We start from the raw sequence: 11,175 nt of genomic DNA, 5'->3' as shown, positions 1-11,175 counted from the left end.
TGTATTGCATTCCAGATAACTGTGTATGATTTATTATAACCACCAACTGGCAAGAAAGAGCCAACGGTCTGGCTTCCTCACTTTGCTCATTTCTATTTTTATGCCTGCTAATCAAAGGGGCTTTTCTTGGCTATTCGATCACTTTCTATTTCCTTATTTTTTATTAAAATAAATTGTATTTATATTTACAATTTATCCCTATTTCTTCACTTTCTTTGCTTTAGTTTCTTTTAGCTGTTACTACTACTTCAATCAAGAATATACATCTGTTGGAGTGCCTGGGTGGCTCAGTGGGTTAAAGCCTCTGCTTTTGGCTCAGGTCATGATCCCAGAATCCTGGGATCGAGCCCCAAATGGGGCTCTCTGCTCAGTGGGGAGCCTGCTTCCCCCCTCTCTCTCTGCCTGCCTCTTGCCTACTTGTGATTTCTCTCTCTGTCAAATAAATAAATGAAATCTTAAAAAAAAAAAAAAAAGAATGTACATCTGTCTCAGTAAGCTACTGGAGGGCAGGAATTTTGTCTTAAGTCATTATTGTCTCCCCAGGGCCTATAAAAATGCTGTGTAGGTGAAACGCTCAAAAATATTTGTTGAAGAAAAGACTGATATTAACATCTTTATCTCAGTGTTATATATCACCCTCAGGAGGCCTTCTCTGATCACTGCCTACCTTCACTCAGTGGGGATCCCTCCTGCCCCTCCTCAGTGGTGAGTACTCAGGCTTAGTACTTTCATATTCTCTACTACTTCTCTGTCTTAGCATTTTTTTGTTTGTTTGTTCATTTTTTTTTTTTTTGACTGTCGAAACCTGCAGAGTTTATTTCCAATACAGATATCTTGGTATCATCCCAGATTTATTACATCAGAGGCTCTACATGGGAAAAGCTTTAGAATCCGCATTTTTTAAAATTTATTTTCAGCGTAACAGTATTCATTGTTTTTGCACCACACCCAGTGCTCCATGCAATCCGTGCCCTCTCTAATACCCACCACCTGGTTCCCCCAACCTCCCACCCCCCACCCCTTCAAACCCCTCAGATTGTTTTTCAGAGTCCATAGTCTCTCATGGTTCACCTCCCCTTCCAATTTCCCTCAACTCCCTTCTCCTCTCTATTTCCCCTTGTCCTCCATGCTATTTGTTATGCTCCACAAATAAGTGAAACCATATGATAATTGACTCTCTCTGCTTGACTTATTTCACTCAGGGAAGATCTGTCTTAGCATTTCATATTGCTTGCCTATTTATCTTTATTTCTCTCTAGATTCTAAGTTCCTGAATACCTGGGGCTCTGTCTTGGTCATTTTATCCTTAGAGCTTAGTATACAGGCAGGGTACATGGCAATGGTCACTAAATATTTTCTGAAGGTATGAGCATATATTCAGCACGTAGCCCATTCTGGGTTGAATGACCTTGGCTGTTGTGTTAAGGGAGGAAGCAAATAGAATAAAAATGCTCCAAAAAGAGAACAAGGTGTTTTTATGCCCACTTTCTTTATTTGTACAGGATCTGTTTTATGAAAATTTAACAATTTTACTTTCAGTTGGCTGAACTGTCTACCCACAGATAATTTAAAGTTGTCCCTGGAGAGGGAATGACGCAGAAAAATAAGAATAACTGGTGTTGACGTGTGAATTACACCCCGGAAGGCAGGAGCAGCCAGTATATCAGTTCCATCAGGCTCCTCTTAGTTACCATATTTATGATGTGGACTTGAATTCAGGAGACCAAATATAGCAGCAGCCCCAGGGAATTTATAGGAGCCAAAGCCAAAAGTTTATCTCATGTTTTCCATCAAGCTCCTATTTGAGCTCATCTCTCTTGTATTGGCTTCTTATCTGGTTTTATCTGATAAACCAGGAGCAAGGAACATTTGATTAAAGATATCATTATTTAAGGTTGAAAAGCACCCCTACCTGTGACTTACAGTACAGAACGTATTCAAAGCAGGATTTGTTTTTTGTTTCTTGTCACTTTTTCTTTTTTTTTTCCTCTCTCTCTTTCTCTCTCCCTCACCTCCCCCCTTCTTTTTTTCCTTCCTTCCTTCCTTCCTTCTTTCCTTCTTCCCTTCTATCTTTCCTTCCTTCCTTTTAGACTCAGGGCTGTGTCAACTCTCCTACTGTCTGCCACAGTGTTGTCTGTAGAGAGGTTGAACATCTTGACACTCTGAGGAATAACACGCTAGTCTATGCCGTTGATGTTGTTGTGCTGATTGGACTTCGGCGAGCAGGGATACCAACTATTTAGGTTCCTTACGAAGACACAAGTGAGCCAGAGGTAGAAAAGATTCCAGTGTCTGGTGTCATTACACACGATGGAAGGTTGAAAAGGCTAAAAGGGAATGCCAATGAATACTAGCTGCAGGAAATATTTACCACTCTCGGGAAACAAAGGAGATTTATTGGAGTTATTAGAACCTAGGATATTGGAGGAGGAATCTTCCAGAGTTGAGCCAGATCCTCTGAGGAGTTTCAGGACTTGGAGGAGGGTCCTGCAGAATTACTGACATTCAGAGATCTCAGGAGAGAGGAATGGGAGAAAAAACAGTAGGAATTCTGTTGGATGGATTGTGGGGCCAGAAAATGAAGGTTCATTCATTTTCATTCATTCAGCTGTAGGAACATTATACATATGTTGGGAAATTCATTTGACTTGATCTATTTTAGAAAGAGGATAAGGGGAAAAAAAAAAGAAAAGAAAGAGGATAAGGAAGCAAATGTATAAGGTGAGATAACATTCAAGATATTTCATGCATGTATTTCTCTGACTTTTACAACTCAATTTAAAATCAATATTGGCAGAGAAAGACATCCTACAGAAAACCAGTAGAAAGTCAATAGGAATACGGTGGCTGAATCCTGGAGCTCAGCACACTTGGGCTCAGCCTACAATGAGAAGTGCAGGGAAGCATGAATCAGACAAAACTTTGTTCAAATTTCAGCTTTATTTCAAGCTGTGACATTAATCAAGTTATTTCACTACAGGTTATTTTTTTAAATAATTGGGATTCTTATTATACCATCATACATTTGACTTTTATAGAGTTAAAATCGAGTGCCATTATGCCTCCTACTTTAATGATTGCTCCCTTCTAAGCCTCCTGCTGCCCTACAGCTCTATACATAATAACCATACACCATCTGCCTGTCTGATCTCCAACAATTATTTATGATGCTCCCTTTTTTCTCCAGTAGATGCCTGGAGTTTGGATCTCCTTAGCATAAACTTCAAAAACTGTCTCACTTTCTTGATGTACTCCCAGATTTGGGAGTTTCCAGACTGAGCATAGAAAGAGAGGGATATCAGGAAGTTGTCCTCCAGGTAGGAAATAGGCAGAATCCCAGTGAGAGTGATAATAACAAGTAGCACAGAAATGCTGTCCTAGGGACATGGGGAACAGGTGGAGAGTTTTTTGTTTTTTGTTTTTTTTAAAGATTTTATTTATTTACTTGACAGAGAGAGATCACAAGTAGACGGAGAGGCAGGCAGAGAGAGAGAGAGAGAGGGAAGCAGGCTCCCTGCTGAGCAGAGAGCCTGATGCAGGACTCAATCCCAGGGACCTGAGATCATGACCTGAGCCGAAGGCAGCGGCTTAACCCACTGAGCCACCCAGGTGCCCTGGAGAGTTTTGAAATAAGATGAAGATACAGTATTCAGAAGATGCAGATTTATATAAACTTTAGGAAAAGAAAGTCGAAGAGTAAGAATTTGTCATGGTGACTCTAGGCATTTCCTAAAGGATTGGGATTCCAATTCCACGTGACCACAATGTGATCCGTCTAAAGAAGGGAAAGATCATGCATGAGCTGTCCAAAGTCCATTGGAAATAGCTCAGTTTAGCTCTTACCCAATATTCATCAGGCATCTACTTCTCATGCTACTTTGCTTTCCTTAGCAGACTTCTGCCACAGGAAAGAATTACCCACTGCTAGTGCCAAGTTCATAGTCTGGGTTCTTCTCACTATAATTTAGTGAATTAATAATTTGTTTCCTGTTACTAATTAGTACTGTGTGGATTTGGGTGACGGTGTCACACTGAGGCCAGAGCTGGGGCAGAGTTAGCAGTAATTAGGGATAGTTTTCTGCATCAATAGCATATATGTGGTTATGTTAAAGGGCCTCAAAATCCTTCTAACACCAAATTATCTTTCCTACCCACTTGCTAGAATATCTGAAATGCTTCTATTATATTTATGCCTTAGACTATAGTTCCAGAAGTTACCATCATGTAAATTCAATTCAGCCTCACAAAGTCTTACTGGATGAACCAGAGTGCAAAGCATTGTGAGGGATGTTCTAATTAAAAGAATAAAAACAATTAAGACAATGATAAAATAAGGTTCTCTCAAGAGTCACAAAACAAATCATAAGATGGGATGAAAAGTTAATATAGGAAAAAATGCTCCAAGAGTGATAACAATGCTTATGCAATAAAAATTCAAAGCACTAAGTGATCAGTAAGTACTGCAGTGGCCAGATACATGACTTGAATTGAAACTTCATAGGAAGAACAAGAAAACCAGTAGTAGACATCAGCATTTTAGATTAATTAGATATCCAGTCTCCTTGGGAAGAAGAGATGGCGCCGCCCAGGCGACCAAGTAGTGAGATAAGCCTGGCTGGGAAGCCCTAAGACAAATACCGGACAGGCTGAAATAGCCAAAAGTTTCCAAGAGCAAATTTGTTTGACTATTTACGCAGGGGTGTCAGAACTTTGTTGAATTGTGACCCAGGGCTTACTCGGCACACTTGAACCTCTGTTTGAATAAGTATCAGAGTGAGGGATGGCATTGCCCCATATGTAAGCTGATAAATTCCTTGGAAATCTGGCAGTGAAAGGCGAACTGGAAGTGGTCAAGCAAGTTGTTCCAGACCACGTGTTTGGTCCTCCGCAGAATATCCCACACAGAGCAGTGCCGGTATTTGGAGTGGGGCCATTGAAAGTTAATTAGGCTTAGATAAGGTCAGGTTGGTAGAGCCCCGTTGATGGGATTGGTGTCCTTACAAAACAAAGAGGCTAGAGCTTGCTCTCCACCTTGTAAAGACACAGCAGGACTGAAGACACAGCAGGAAGGCAGCCCTCTGCAAACCAGGAAGAAGGTCTTCACTAGACAGGAAATCTGCTGGCACCTTGATCTTGATTTGCCGGCACCCAGCCTCCAAAATTGTGAGAAACAGATGTTTGTTGTTTTTATATGATATTTGTCAGAGCAGCCAGAACTAAGACACAAGTCAGTACAAAACATTGTATGCCTTTAGCCTTTTCTTTCTTTAAAGATTTTATTTATTTGACACAGAGAGAGAGATCACAAGTAGGCAGAGAGGCAGGCAGAGAGAGAGGGGGAAGCTCTCTGCTAAGCAGAGAGCCCGATGCAGGGCTCGATCCCAGGACCCTGAGATCATGACCTGGGCTGAAGGCAGAGGTTTTAACCCACTGAGCCACCCAGGCGCCCCATCCTTCAGCATTTTCCAAAGGAAAAGAACTCAAAAAATTATTGCTTGACAGAAGAAAAACTCCTTTTGCCAGTTTTTCAGTCAGCTTGACAACGAAAATTAGAGTTTTCACAGTTTAAACTTTCTCTGGGTTGAAATCATCATTGCCAGGTGGGGGAGGAAGAAGCCATTATGACCCGCATGGGATTCAGGAGGGCATCTGGGTCGTTCAAGCCGGGACATTACCATTCCATTCCTACTCTGAAAGAAACAGAGGCTGAGCGTCAGGTGCGGGTGAGTCATCTTTCCTCTCAGGGGCTCTGGCTGGGATTTGCAGGCTGCCTTTGCGGCAGCTACTCTGTTAGTCATTCACAAAAACGTGTATTGGGAAAGCTGAAGGGAAATGCTTGGATGAACAAGTGATTAAATTTCTATTTTCATGGCAGCGCTTCTGCTTGCTTGCTCACAAAAGCAGCTCCGTCCAGAACCCAGGCACCCTGAGGGCACTCAGTAGATAAATACTTGTTGATTGGCTGATAAAAGGATCTCCTGGGTCCTGGTAAATCGGGGTGTTGAACTGAATTGTCAGATATGATTTCGTGGCTGGTATACAGAAGTTTGTGCTTATTCACTTCGCCAGACCGTGGAATGTCAACTCTGATTGGTCGGATTTGCATAAAAAGGTTGGTAACACTGCCGGCCCCACTCTCGTGAACATCCCTGAAAGGAAAAGGAATAGGGCCCCCTCCTGGAGCTTTATCTGCAAGGGCACGTGTGGGATTCAGCACAAGGAAGGTTGAACTGTGTTGGAAGAATTTATTCTTTTTTTGCTCTACAAGGCCCACCCCAGTCTTTCAAACGTGTTAGGGAAAAGAATAAAAATATCTCCTTACTTGCCTAATGCAGAGGAACAATCTAGAATGAAGGAAAAGAAAGAGGATTCGTCCTGGCTTCCTTTAGCCTGAGGCAGGCAATATCCTTATTGCTTTGCTATCATTTAGCTCATAGGGAATCTGAAACCCCAGGAGGGATGATGAATGAGCCAGCAATGTCTAGGAACCATGGACCATGCATGCCTTTTTGTTTCTTTGCTCTTAGGTGATCTTCTCAGCTTTTAAGACCATCTACATGTCGATGGCCCTTCACATACCCAGCTCCAGCCCTAAGCTCCAACCTCACATGTACTTTTATACTTTTATACCTTCACATGAAAGTGAGAGGTAGTTCAGACTTTGCATTCAAACTGGAACTTGCGACTTTCCCCTGAAAATTTGCTCCTCCCTTCCCTCCCTGGGGACAGACCACCATTTGTAGTCATCTGAGCCAAAATGTCTAGGAGTCATCTTTGGTTCTTCTGTTCTTCTCATTCTCTACATTCGTTGCATTAGCAAGACTTTTCATTTCTATCTCTATTCCCTTCTCTCCATGTCCAATGTCAATACCCTACTATAAACCACGGTCATTTCTGCATTGATGGCAGTCACTCTGAGTTAGTCTCCCATCTTTTACTCTTGACTCCTGTTACTTATTCTTCAGACAAAAGTTAATGTGAAATTCTAAAATTACTAATCAGATCCTTTTTACCCTAGTCCTTTTTTTCAAATGTCCACTGGCCTCCTGTTGTCCTTCACGTGACCTTCAAACCTCCCACTGGGGTACAGGGTCTTCCATTATCTGGTTTATTTCATTCTACTTTCACATCCTTGCTCTGGCTTCTCTTACCAGTCTTGCTTTTCTCCAGATCTGTGCAGTTGCAGTTTCTTCTGCAGGAACTCTTTTCCCTGCCTCTTCATAGAACTCTTTTCTACGTTTTAGATCTCAGTTCTAGGGCCCCTCCCCCGGAGAAGCCATTTCTGAAAACCCTTTCAAAAGTGGTATTCCCTGATCACTCCCATTCCTCTGTAAATTTAATCACAAATACTCCAGTATTTATTTACTGGTTTATTGAATTTCCGCCAAGCTCTCTGCCTCTTTCCAAGGAGGTTGTAATCTCTATGTGAGCAAGACCCTTTGTCTCTCTCTCTCTCTTTTCTTTTTTTTTTAAGATTTTTATTTTATTTATTTATTTATTTGAGAGAAAGAGTGTGCAGGAGCAAGGAGGAGGGGGAGATGGGCAGAGGTAGAGGGGCAGAGGAGAAGCTGGCTTCCCAGCTCCCCGCTGAGCAGAGAACCCAATGCAATGTGGGGCCCAGTCCCAGGACCCTGGGATCATGACCTGAGCCAAAGGCAGCCGCTTAACCAACTGAGTCATCCAGGTGCCCCAAGATTTTGTCCTAAAAGAGACAAGATGGAATAGTGGTTAAACTCTCACAATTTAGAGATAGAGGTTTTTCTTTTTTTTTTTTTCTTTTTCCCCCCCCAGTTTTATTGAGAAATAATTGACATGTATCACTCTATGCTGAATTAAAAGCCCAGCTTTGCTAGGCATTTAACCCTGGGGAAGTTGTTTAATCTCTCTGTCCTCAGGTTAAATGATGGCATAAAATTGTTATGAAAAGCTCCCTAACCCATATGACACGGCTGGCATAATGGTATATACTCAGCGGAAGTTTGCTGTCAGTATTGTTAATTACAAACCTGCTTCACATGTATTTATTTGTTGAATGGCCAATACATTAATTTTATGTATTCAAGGAACACTTCTGCTATGTCACAGATCTGACTGTAGAACACACATTGAAGGGGGCCCCAGCCTGGGGGCTGAGAGAAGAGTTTGGAAGCTGGCTGGGTGAGCAGCTCTCTACAGAGAGGCGGGGATAGCATGTTGAAATAGAAAATGATAGTAATAGAAGCCAGTTTAGTTAGCACTTATTCTGTGTTGAGTACGGTAACCCATTTTTCCTTCTTAAAATTTCTGGTGCGTGACTGTGAAGTTATCTTATGAAGGACTTCTGATGGTTCTTCATTACATCAACCTTCCTCCTCCTACAGAAGCTGGGTACAGTCCATTCCCCTACATGATTACCCTCACCAGCCCCTACTCTCGTGCCTAGCTACCATATACCCTTCCTCAGCTCTCAACTACAACCTCATGTCCTTAGAAAAGCCTTCTCCTATCCTGACAGAATTTCTAGATCTCCCTGTAGTACATGCTTATCATGTCACCTATCTTTCCTTTCTTGCCTGTACCATTGCTTACTTATTTAATTAATCTGTCTTCCTGACTAGATTCTGTACTTTGTGGGGGCTGAGTCTCTGTCTTGTTTTCCTCACTGTAGTTTCCCCAGAGCCCAGCAATATTCCTTCCAGTGGTTGGCACATAAGAAATACTTGCTGAATAAGTCAGTGGGCATTGATACTGCAGCAGAACAAAGTACCCCCATACCTAACTGTAATTCTTCTTTGAAGGTTGAAAAATGCAAGAGCGAGTTTCATTTAAATTGAATTTTTATACTTACCAATTCCCTTGCTTCTTTCACTTCCTTCCCAACTGAATTTAACCTGAAATAGTGATGAAAAACAAAATTTGTCTTAAGCTCTAGTAGGAAGAGAAGTCACAAAAAGAAGGAAACTGATGAGAGTCATGGCAAATGAAGGATAAAACCAGAATATTTGGGGCATCTGGGTGGCTCAGTGGGTTGAGCCTCTGCCTTTGGCTCAGGTCATGATCCCAGGGTCCTGGGATCAAGCCCCGAATTGGGTTCTCTGCTCAGCGGGGAACCTGCTTCCCCCTCTCTCTCTGCCTGCCTCTCTGCCTATTTGTGATCTCTCTGTCAAATAAATGAATAAAATCTTAAACAAACAAACAAACAATATTTGCTAGCATTTTTCAACTTTTACTCTATTGAGAATATTTCAGAAAAAAATTTATAAGCAATTGCATTTTTTTCTTTGAAACTAAACAGATACAATTTCATCTGACTTCTGTACAGAGTTATCTGTACATTCATTACAATCCTCCTAGAAGAAAAGCTTGATTTTCTTTTCATTTTTAGAGGACAGTAAAAAGAACTTCTGCTGATATCATCAAATTTATAAATGAAAAATTAGCACCAGTCTGATTAACATTATTTCTTAACAGTCTGGCTCAACAAAACCCAAGAAAATTCAAGAAAAAGGAATCATCAAGTAGCAGTAATTTTAATTATCACTTGATAACAAAGGTCATTCCGCACTTTATTATTCTCATTAAAATAAGAATGACTAATTCAGCATGAACCATGCAAATTGTTTACAACTTTAGATTATTCATGTCAATAATTTCCACTAGGGTTGATTATGAAAGTGGCTGGAAGCCTGATGGAATTCAGAGAAACCTGACCATGATGGTAGTATCTTCAGAGATGGCAAAAATAGGGAAATCACCAAAAGAATCTATTGTTTGACCCACTGCCCTACTGGTTCATAAAACAGAGACATAAATGTTCCAGAGGGGAGAGATCAGACCACTGAGATGACTCCTCTAGCAGTTCAGAAAGAAATGTGACAGGTTTCAGTTCAGACAATTCATAAGACACTTGTCAAGTCTGACTGTGAAAGTACCTGTTTCAAATTTAAAGCCAAATCTTTTGTCTGGAATTTGTTTTTTCTTCTCCTTGGCTTTAAGAAATTAATATTTCAAGGGGCACCTGGGTGGTTCGGTTGTTTTAAGCAGCTGCCTTCAGCTCAGGTTATGATCCCAGGGTCGTGGGATTGAGCCCCACATCAGGCTCTCTGCTTAGCGGAAAACCTGTTTCTCCCTCCCCCTCTGCCTGCCTCTCTGCCTACTTGTGTTCTGTCTGTCAAATAAATAAAGAAAATCTTAAAAAAAATTAATATTTCAAGCAAGAATAAGATTTTTCAGAGGGGTATATGAAAGGTATATTTACCATTTGGGATTAGGTATAAGAAAAATGAACTAAAATTACATTATCGATGAAGTTACTAGAGATCTCTTAAAATGAACTGGAGCTCCAAGGAGAAGTTGACATAAGAATATTCTTTCTGAACCAGTGTTCAACCTAAGAACAGGGACTTGTATGAATGGAGGGAAATAGCAGAAGAGAGTAACAGACAGGAAAAAAATAAAATAAATCAAAATGGGAAGAACTGCAGAATAAGTGGTCTCACATCCCTTCTCCATCGTTTAAAATTTTTCTTAAAGTTTTTTTTTTTTCAAATTTTAACTTATACAAGCAATTTAGGAACCTTCTGTTTCTTCTATAGAAATTTATCTTTATGAACTCTGCCTCTACTCAGGTAAATTTTGGAAAACATATTTCCTAGGTAATTATCCATTCATCCAGGGTTTCAAGTGTATGTGTATAGAGGTCTGCAAAGTAGTCTTATTAAAAAAGAAAAAAATTTTCGGTTTCAATGAATTTGTTTCCTTCAATGTCATTGATTTTGTGAATTTTTGCCTTTTTTGCTTCCCACCCCTCAATTTAGTTAGCTAGTGCTTTGTTTACTTTGTTGTTTAAAAAAATTCATATCTTGTTTTATTAATTAGATCTGCTGTTTTTCTGTTGTCTTTCTCATTAATTTGCTTTCATATTACTTCTTTCCTTGTGTTATGTTTTGGTGTACTTTGTTACTGTACTGATGGTTGTTTTGTTTGGCTTTTATGAGTCTGGAATTTAGCTTATTTTTTCATTCTTTTCTATGTATTGATGAAGTGTGTAAGACTACAAATTTTCTCCTACAAACAGCTTTAAACATATCCCATACATTCTGAACTGCAGTGTTTCAGTCATCATAAAGATTAAAAAGGGACTGTGAGTCTTCTTTGGATTACCCTTGCCTGTAGCTCAGGCTAATTATCAAAGCA

The sequence above is a fragment of the Enhydra lutris genome, unplaced genomic scaffold, assembly GCF_002288905.1.
Source record: "Enhydra lutris kenyoni isolate GAN:26980312 unplaced genomic scaffold, ASM228890v2 scaffoldscaffold1, whole genome shotgun sequence".
In the NCBI taxonomy this organism is placed as follows: Eukaryota; Metazoa; Chordata; class Mammalia; order Carnivora; family Mustelidae; genus Enhydra; species Enhydra lutris.
This window is presented reverse-complemented; position numbering follows the sequence as displayed.